Genomic DNA, 8865 nt, shown 5'->3' with positions numbered 1-8865 from the left:
GGAAAATTGTCAAGGATATTCGAGATATACTGTTTAATACAGAATCTTGGATCGTAAAGAATGTATATATTAATATTTACTATTAACTTATTTTGTTTAGCTAACGCTGTAATATAATACATAATTATATAATATGATATAAATTATATATATCATATTATTCTGAATCTTGGATTGTAAAGAATGTAGTAAATATATACTTATATTTACTATTAACTTATATATATTTACTATGTATATATTTATATTTACTATTAAATTATATATATCATATTATTCAGAATCTTGGATCGTAAAGAATGTATATATTTATATTTANTATTAACTTTCGTTTAGCTAACGCTGTAATATGGTACATAATTATATAATATGATATAAATTATATATATCATATTATTCTCAATTATATCATATATAATTATAAAATAATTTGTATCTTTGTCGTTATGTTCTAATTATATTCTAATCGCTGTTAAACGATAAATCATTGATAGATTATATATTAATTATATTCTAATTATTGTTAGATGATGATATCCATGACACCACGATAGTATTATAGAAGCTTCTATTACTAAATATCCAATGTTACTCAATATCGAGATTGTGAATATTAACATGAATCACGATATATACAAGGTTCAAGTATACCTTCGTGAGTCACTTTTGTGAATCACCATGCCTCCAGCTTTGCATAATCCAGTTCCAATAAAAATTTGGAATTTCATATTTCCCCTTCGCTGTACAAGGTCACTTCGAAACAATATCGTTTTCTGTACTTTCGTCTCAGTCATAAAATAAAATACGACGCCGCACAACAAAAATTCATCCAAACCACGCTCCGCATACTCCGACGAATAAGAAAGAAATATTAAGGTAGACAATCGCATCGTTCGTTTGATGTGAATTCTAGAAGTTGTTCGCGAGACTCGGACGAAACTTCTCCCCTAGAATTTTCCACCACTAAGGTTACGGTTATACTGAATACGATTACGCTGAATACTAGTTTGTCGTTCGTACAACAGATCAAAAGAATATTAGTACACATCTAGTTTCCTGGCAACATCTTTATGAAAACAAACGATACGATTAATTCTTCGTTTCACGATTATATTTTCAATCTTCTTCGACAAACATTGTTTGTTGTATTTCTGTGTTTATTGCATCGTACACATTATACAGAGTGAATCATGTAACTTGATCATCTCGAATATTTCCTCTTGTTTTTGTGAACACGTGAAAAAAACTTTGTCAATTTAAAATAATTATTAATTAGAAAAAGATTTATATTTTTATACTTTTAAAAAACAATTATTCAGCATAGAGGAGATGATAATGTTTATTTGCAATCAGAACGTTTGACTTTGTAACTCATTTTAGACTTTTGGAAAATATTCTTCTGAAGCTTCGAGATCAATAGCCTCGACTTAAGTAATAATAGACAAATTTCGGTTACTGATCTTTCTCATAAAAATGTTCTGGGACAACTATTACTTTTGGCCCCTGAATTTAAATATCTAGCGTTTGTTTTATTAACGAAAGTCAGAGTTGGGCACTAATCGATTAATATTTTTAGTTCGATCGATTAATAAAATTAATCGTTGAGAAATCAACGATTAATCTACATGTAATAAATAAATAAATAAATTTCTCTCATCGACAATGGTTATTAACAACGAAAACAATTTCTCCTAAAACTTGCAATCATAAAGCACTTTCATCAAGAAGATTAATCGTTACCCCATCAACTCTTTTTCATTTCCGTTACAATAATCGTGTCAGTCCCTGTTGGCAACTAACGTCGAAACGTGATCATCGATCTCGCGATTAAAAATTCAATCGCGACTCTCGATCGGTGGTAACCGTATCCTGGGAAACATCCACCTCGCTTCACCGAAATTTTTCCCGCTCATGGGAAAAAAAGGGGGAAAAATTCGCAGATTGGAGGTTCATCGGTTGGCGCAGTAATTGCACGATGTAACACGGTGACAATGCACGCCGTGAAAATACTCGCGGCGGCGCGACAAAACCCGCCATGGCGAACGCATACAACAGCAGAGCACTTAGGCGTACCTACGTGCGTGGGGATCGGTTGACCTCCTCTCCCCGACACTGTCTGCGAAAGCTTTTACGACCAAGTACCGAGTGCTAAGCTTCCATCGTTCTGGCAAAACCACGACAAAAGTAACTCGTCCTGTACGCCGTTTCGCCGGCGACTCTCGCTGCGTCTCTCGTTCGCCACCCCCCTCCCACCCACCGCGAGGAAAACTTCGATTCGATCCCGATTCGCCCTTTCTTCCATTTTCCGACTCGTTTGCAACTCGCGATCGCGACGTCGGCGACGACGAATACTCGCGGCGCGAAACTTCTCCGCCAAACCGGGACCGAGATACTTTGTGGATTCTAAGTTGGCAAAGTTGGCGAAGAAAGGGGTAGGAGGGGGGGGGGGCGGGAGGGACGAAAAAATGTCGTGATTTCAGTCGTCAACATCTGACGCACAATTGAACCGCGAGTTCTTCAGAAATCCTCGAAATGAGACGGAATGTTGATCGGATGAATACGGATTCCACGGCTTTGCAAAATTAATTTAGGGGAACAATTTTCGACGCTGGAGCTATTCTTTGTTTGCACGCTGCAATATTATAAATCGTCTCTCCATTTAACTCTTATTACTGTCTTATACTGTAGAGTATGTTATTTTTTTTATCTTTTTTTTAAATATATAATTTGTTAATATATATTATAGTATATTATTTTTTTATTTTTATTTTTTAATTATTACTTTCTGCATAAACTGTCGCCCAATTGTATTATCTAGCAATAAGTTAACACGTTTACTATCCAAGTCTTAGAGTTTTATAACTACAATTAATATTATTTTATAAATATTACATCAATTATATATATATATATATATATATATATATATTATATAATAGAAATCCAAGATGAAATAAGCGGATTCAACCAGCAAAACGGATTTATTTAATCGGATCATTAACGAATAAAAAATAAATGTTATTGGTAAATAATTAATAATAAATTTGATAATAATAAAAATTTGAAAAATTGTAAGATGAATTCAATATTATTGAGTTATAATAACAGTAATTAAATCTATGTGAATCTACGTGGTAAATAAATGTTAAAAAATACTCCAACTGAAATCCCGTACGAAATACGTGCGTCGAAACTTCGGAGAGGTCGCACCCCTAGGATACGAAGTATATTGATTGCAATGAATGTTTCTTTTACAAAATCCCGACCGAGACACTCGAGTCATTAAATCGTCGTATTGTGTTATAATTCCATTGTTTTGATATCCGCGACACGATTACTTTAACTCTTGATTCATTTTACGACTTGGCTACGGCTATGCCTTGGCCTGGAAACACGTTCCATTGTTTGGAACAATTGCACTTACTGTTCAAGTTCCTTCGTAACTACCTTCATCTCCATCCATATTAGTTTTTCATGCTCCTTTCCGGTCCAAAATATTTTCACGTTTAAAAACCTAACAGGGGAAAAGGTCGATAACTCTAAAAATCGTAAAAAAAAAAAAAAAAAAAAAAAAAAAAAGAAAGATCATATGTTTAATGTGTCCCGTTGCGAATTACAGTGGTTATTATTACTATTGTCTGTATAATTATCTGTATAATTATCGTTATGTCTGTTACAGTTAGTATTTTATTGTATGTAATAAAAGGGACACGTAAAAAATGAAGTTGAAAAAAATAAAATGGATATTTTTATGAAATATCTCGTCTCCCTTGATACTGCCATCTCTCCCTGTTATTACACAGCGATTTAATTTAAATTATCTTTTCCTAACTAAGGCAAATACAAAAGCAATTTCTTCATTAATATATTGATATATTTCAGTTATAAAAATAGAGTTTCCTTTAAAGAAACAGATCTGTTTAAAGTTTATCCAGCGGTTGTTTTTATGATGCGTTTCATGTTCTATTTCAAGCAATGTGCCTTTTTTTGTTGTTGTTCAGATGACATTAATATATTTCAATTGTAAAAATAGATTTTCTCAGTCGAAGTGAAATGGATGTAAATTTAATTACATGTTAAAAAATGGTCCGGTTAGATAAATGAGTCAGGAATACGAAATTTCTTCGGGATCGGGACGAGTGCCAGAAAATTTCGAGATTCTCGAATTTATGGGGATTCTCGAAAGAATCAGGATTTCCGAAAGAGTTGGGATTCGAGAAAGGATTGGTAACTATATCGAAAGGTCGCAGATCTAGAACCATCATTCGAGCAATTCCTCCTGTCATATCTTTTGGTTTAACAATCTTTCGCATATCATTTTGTACATGCGACAAATTTTATATCGATTCAGTTTCTTTTCTAGTACATGCACTTATGTTTGCATATGCTTCAAATGGCGTAATAAACCAGTAGTATTTGCATACTTAGTTTTAAATTCATGGCGACAATGTATGCATTCCGTCTTTGTATCATCTTTTTCCTGAAAATGTTCCCAAACAGAGCTTCTCTTTACCTTCTTCCTTTACACGATCTCTTCTGCACTAGTTCCTGCTACCACAACTTTACTCTCACTATCACTCGACATTTATTTTTAAAGATTTTTAATCTTTATTAAATTTACACAGATTTTGAAATATACGTCTGAGCTTCCCGAATTTTTCAGCGATACTGCTCGACAGCGTACATAATGTCCAAGTGCTAAGCACGCAGTCATACGTTCGTTTACATCAGGTCACGCGATTCTTAGAATCCGTGTTTCCAATAACTTCACTGGCAGAAGAAATTGAACTGTGTATTTACATATTTTGTAGGCTGTTCGAAATTTTCGGGAATATCGACTCGACCTCTATTCCCGACTTGTCCCGACCATCAGGTTCCCGATATTTTCGGGTTCTCGCACACCCCTATAATAAGCTATATTACGATCGTATTATAAAATACGATCAGTTCACAAAACCCGGAATAAATAAGCAGCCGTTAAGAAGATTGACATTTCAGTGATGTTTATTATTATCGCTTGGACGATGATCCAAGACATTTAAAAAAAAAAATCTTCGATGCTTCTCGATAGTATATTTTTAACAACGCGAATACACAATTGCTGTGTATGGCGATGAATGTAATAACTTAATGATATAATTAAGCTTTGAGCAGCAACGTGGACCATGACACGTAACAGAATATCGAGTGTTCACGCGTGCATGGATGCGTGCGATATGCACTAAGAGTAGAACATCTGCGGTTGACGTGTAGCTCTTAATTATAACAAGAAACGCGTTAACTCCGTCGACCTTAAATTGAATAATAAATTAATTAATGTTACCCACAGCTAGCAACACTAACAAATAGAAAGAACGAGTAGTTCTCTCGATTCTATCTTAAGTAACTTTTTTTTTATTTCTTTTTTGCCATTGATTTTAATTATTTCGATCAAACGATCCTCCGTCAAAACTGCGTCTACCATTTTATTATTTAACGAATCACGTCCGTCTTGAACGTAGATAGTCGAGGTCTACGTATTTAACAGAAATAGTGAACGGTGTTACACCGTGGTCGCATACGATTCAGATAACGTGTAGCTCGTTAAAAGTGGCGATAACAAACGCGTTACTTAAGCGAACGATAATGAAATGCGAGGAGTAATTATTCAGTTTTACGAATACGATAATGACTGCAATGGCTGGTTGAAGCGAAGAAAAGATTACTTCAAATAACATGACTTTTTCGAATAATCCTTTGTATCAAAAATGTATTTATATGTCGATTTTTAAAAGAAAGTGATTGCGATTTTTCTTATATTTTTAGTGTTGGCTGACCGTTAAATATTAGTGAAACATTTAGCTTTGTCTTGAATGCGATTTATTACTAGTCTCGCGTTATTATGACGACATTGGATCTCTGCGTACAGAGCAATAAATTGCTGAACGTATATATATAATTATTCATTCGGTTCGAATGACCTCTACTCTCCAAATAGCAAAATGGCAAATTTCATCAAGCCTTTTGTAGTCAACACTATGTTTTTGGATATTCACGCGTTTATCATCATTTCTTGCAAAAGAAATATACGACGAGAAAAACACCTATGTCTAACACTCGTGTGAAAATATTTACTCGACTATACTGCGATTATAAAAAAAGCATTTCCTTTGTACTTCAACAGAACTCGATACCTCCCGCTTCGAGATTGATAGCACTAACAAATTCGTACATATGCACTTCTTTAATTCACATTGATAAAATATTCTTAAATATTACTATATTTATGTTTATATTTATATTTTAATAATACTATATATTTTTCATAGTAATATTTAAGAATCTATTTATTATGTATTTTAGATTTCAACTATCATTTATTTTACATTTATATTAACATATTGAGGACGGTATGCTCTGCTAAACATATAGCATGTGTTCAGCAATTTATTATAGTAAAGCATTTAACAAGAGTTATTTTATTAATAATTAAAATTATTAATTATTTTCCACTTTAGAGGTATTTTATTAAATAAAATGAAAATACCTCTAGTAACGTTTCTTGGTGTGGTACGTTAAGAAACAATTTCCTTACTTTTTGAAAAATTATATAATGTAATATATAATTATATATTATATATAACATTATATAATATAAATTATATTAGGGAAACTTTGTACAATGCATATATGCACATCTTTAATTCAGATTGATAAAGTATTCCTAAATATTACTATATATTTTTCATAGTAATATTTAAGAATCTATTTATTATGTATTTTAGATTTCAACTATTATTTATTTTAATATTATTTAATATATACGATTGAAGAGAATGTAAAGCATTTAACAAGAGTATTATTTTATTAATAATTAAAATTATTAATTATTTTTCACTTTAAAAGTGAATTTTATTAAATAAAATGAAAATACCTCTAGTAACGTTTCTTAGTGTGGTACGTTAAGAAACAATTTCCTTACTTCTTGAAAAATTATAACATTATATACTTATATAAAAAATTATATAACAATATATACTTATATAAAAAATTATATAACAATATATACTTATATATTATATAATATAAATTATATATAATTATATACAACGCAAAAAAGCGTTCCCCGTCCGCAGCGTTGAAACACGAAAATTCTCGTCTCTCGTCCGCAACAGTTGAAAACTAAAAGAAGCGTCTCTCCCGTCGGCAATGTGTCAACGAGATTCCTCGCGCTTAGATATTCCACGAAATATACATACACACGTCGGCTTTGTCGTGCAAAGTATTCTGGAGCATGCGTCGTCGGAGCGTCTCGGCGCGCGTTGTTCTAGCATCCTGGCCTCCCGGCATCCGAACGACGTGCCAACGAGATTCACCGCGTTACTCCTCAGTCTGCGTCGCGACGCGCTTCGAACACCTTTTCATTCATTTAGGCGATTTGAACGAACGCCACGAGGCCGAAATCCCCCCTGTGGTACGCGAGACACGCGTTTCTTTTCTTTTCTTTTCTTTTCTTTTCTTTTCTTTTCTTTTCTTTCTTTCTTTCTTTCACCTGCAATCGTGTTGTCAACACTTCTCTGTGTGTAAAACGCGTTGTACTTTCAAAGGTACGTACGATATCACAAATAGATCAGATACGAAAAATTATTGCGAATGACGATCAAGCTGTTTTTTCACGTAACATCGAGTCGAATAGAAAGAATTCCACTTGCCGGGGGAATGTTAGAAATGCAGAAGACGCATCGACGGCGAGCAACCGATAGTGTTGATCCACGTATCGGTCTCCTATCGATCTTAGCTCTCGCCGTGTGGATATCAGGGACGATGCAAACGTCCCAGCTAATACTTTCGATGGGAATTTCATTTTTCTCTGCAAACATTTATCGCGTTTGGAAATATTTATCGAGCGTGCCTGCTTTTAATGTCTGGTCAGTCGCTTCGATTGATTTATTTTGTATCATTGGCTGAATTGACGATGGCAGGAAAATAATGTGCAGCTATTTTAAAGAAAACCGTAACTAATTTAAAGAAAACGGTACACGTTTTTTTTTTTTTTTTTCGTTCACCTAATGATAAAATATGTCTCTCGGCAAGAAACTGACGGAAATATATTAATGAGAAAGAGAAGAAACAGAAGCAGGAAAGATTAGTTGTATAGAACGGAAGTGAACAGAAACGAGAGAAAGAAAATTGGCGCCATAATGGTTGCTACAGTTTTTCTACAAAGATGGACAAAAATATTCGCACGCTCGATGAAAAATTATCTATATATTTTAAATTGTCTGATTATCTATAGATATTTTCAACTGTTTGGACAAAAATTTAAACAAGGTTCAAAATGTTTTTAAATTTTAACAAAATTTTTAAAAAACCTTCAGTTTAAAAGTTGTAACAATAAAGTTGGCCTCATTTTGAAGCATGAAACCTCTACTTTACCAACCTCGAGTTCTTTTCCAAAGACGTTTTTTTCCATCACGCGGCTGATGGAAAAGCAAGGATGCTTTTCTCGTCGAAAACTGTAAAAATTTAGATTTTTCTTTGTAAACTGTAAAAATTGAACTTGAAGACTGGAACTTCCTCTAATATTTCATGTAAACGCGTACTCAAAAAATCAACGTACTTTTACGCGTGTTAGTTTCCCATCAAGAAAAGAAGGTCCAATTAAAAATTCATCAATTATTTCTGCCCATACGTTTAAACTAAATTGGTGTTGATGTCTTGAATGCACAATAACATGTGGGTTTTCTTCATCCCAATTATGATTTTTATGAAAATTGAATATACTATCCCTGGTAAAATTAGCTTACTAGAGTTTGCTCTGTTTATAAAATTGATTATATCTCATAAATGAAGACAGATAGGACATATATTTATCTGACTTTTTTT

General features: G+C 33.0%; 1 protein-coding gene across 2 annotated transcripts in view; it reads left to right on the top strand.

Annotated features, from left to right (window-relative positions):
• The first annotated feature begins 7381 nt into the window (after positions 1–7381).
• The window catches only part of LOC122529394 (probable G-protein coupled receptor B0563.6), a 17490-nt gene continuing 16006 nt past the window's right edge, over positions 7382–8865 (top strand). For both annotated transcript variants that reach the window (XM_043655496.1, XM_043655497.1), the window contains exon 1: positions 7382–7586. The gene's annotated coding sequence lies outside the window, so the exon portion shown is untranslated. The remainder of the gene's footprint in view (positions 7587–8865) is intronic.

Source organism: Frieseomelitta varia, unplaced genomic scaffold (assembly GCF_011392965.1).
Source record: "Frieseomelitta varia isolate USP_RPSP 00005682 unplaced genomic scaffold, Fvar_1.2 scaffold_285, whole genome shotgun sequence".
Taxonomy (NCBI): Eukaryota; Metazoa; Arthropoda; class Insecta; order Hymenoptera; family Apidae; genus Frieseomelitta; species Frieseomelitta varia.
The sequence above is the reverse complement of the archived record's forward strand: the minus strand, read 5'-3'. Positions and strand labels throughout refer to the sequence as shown.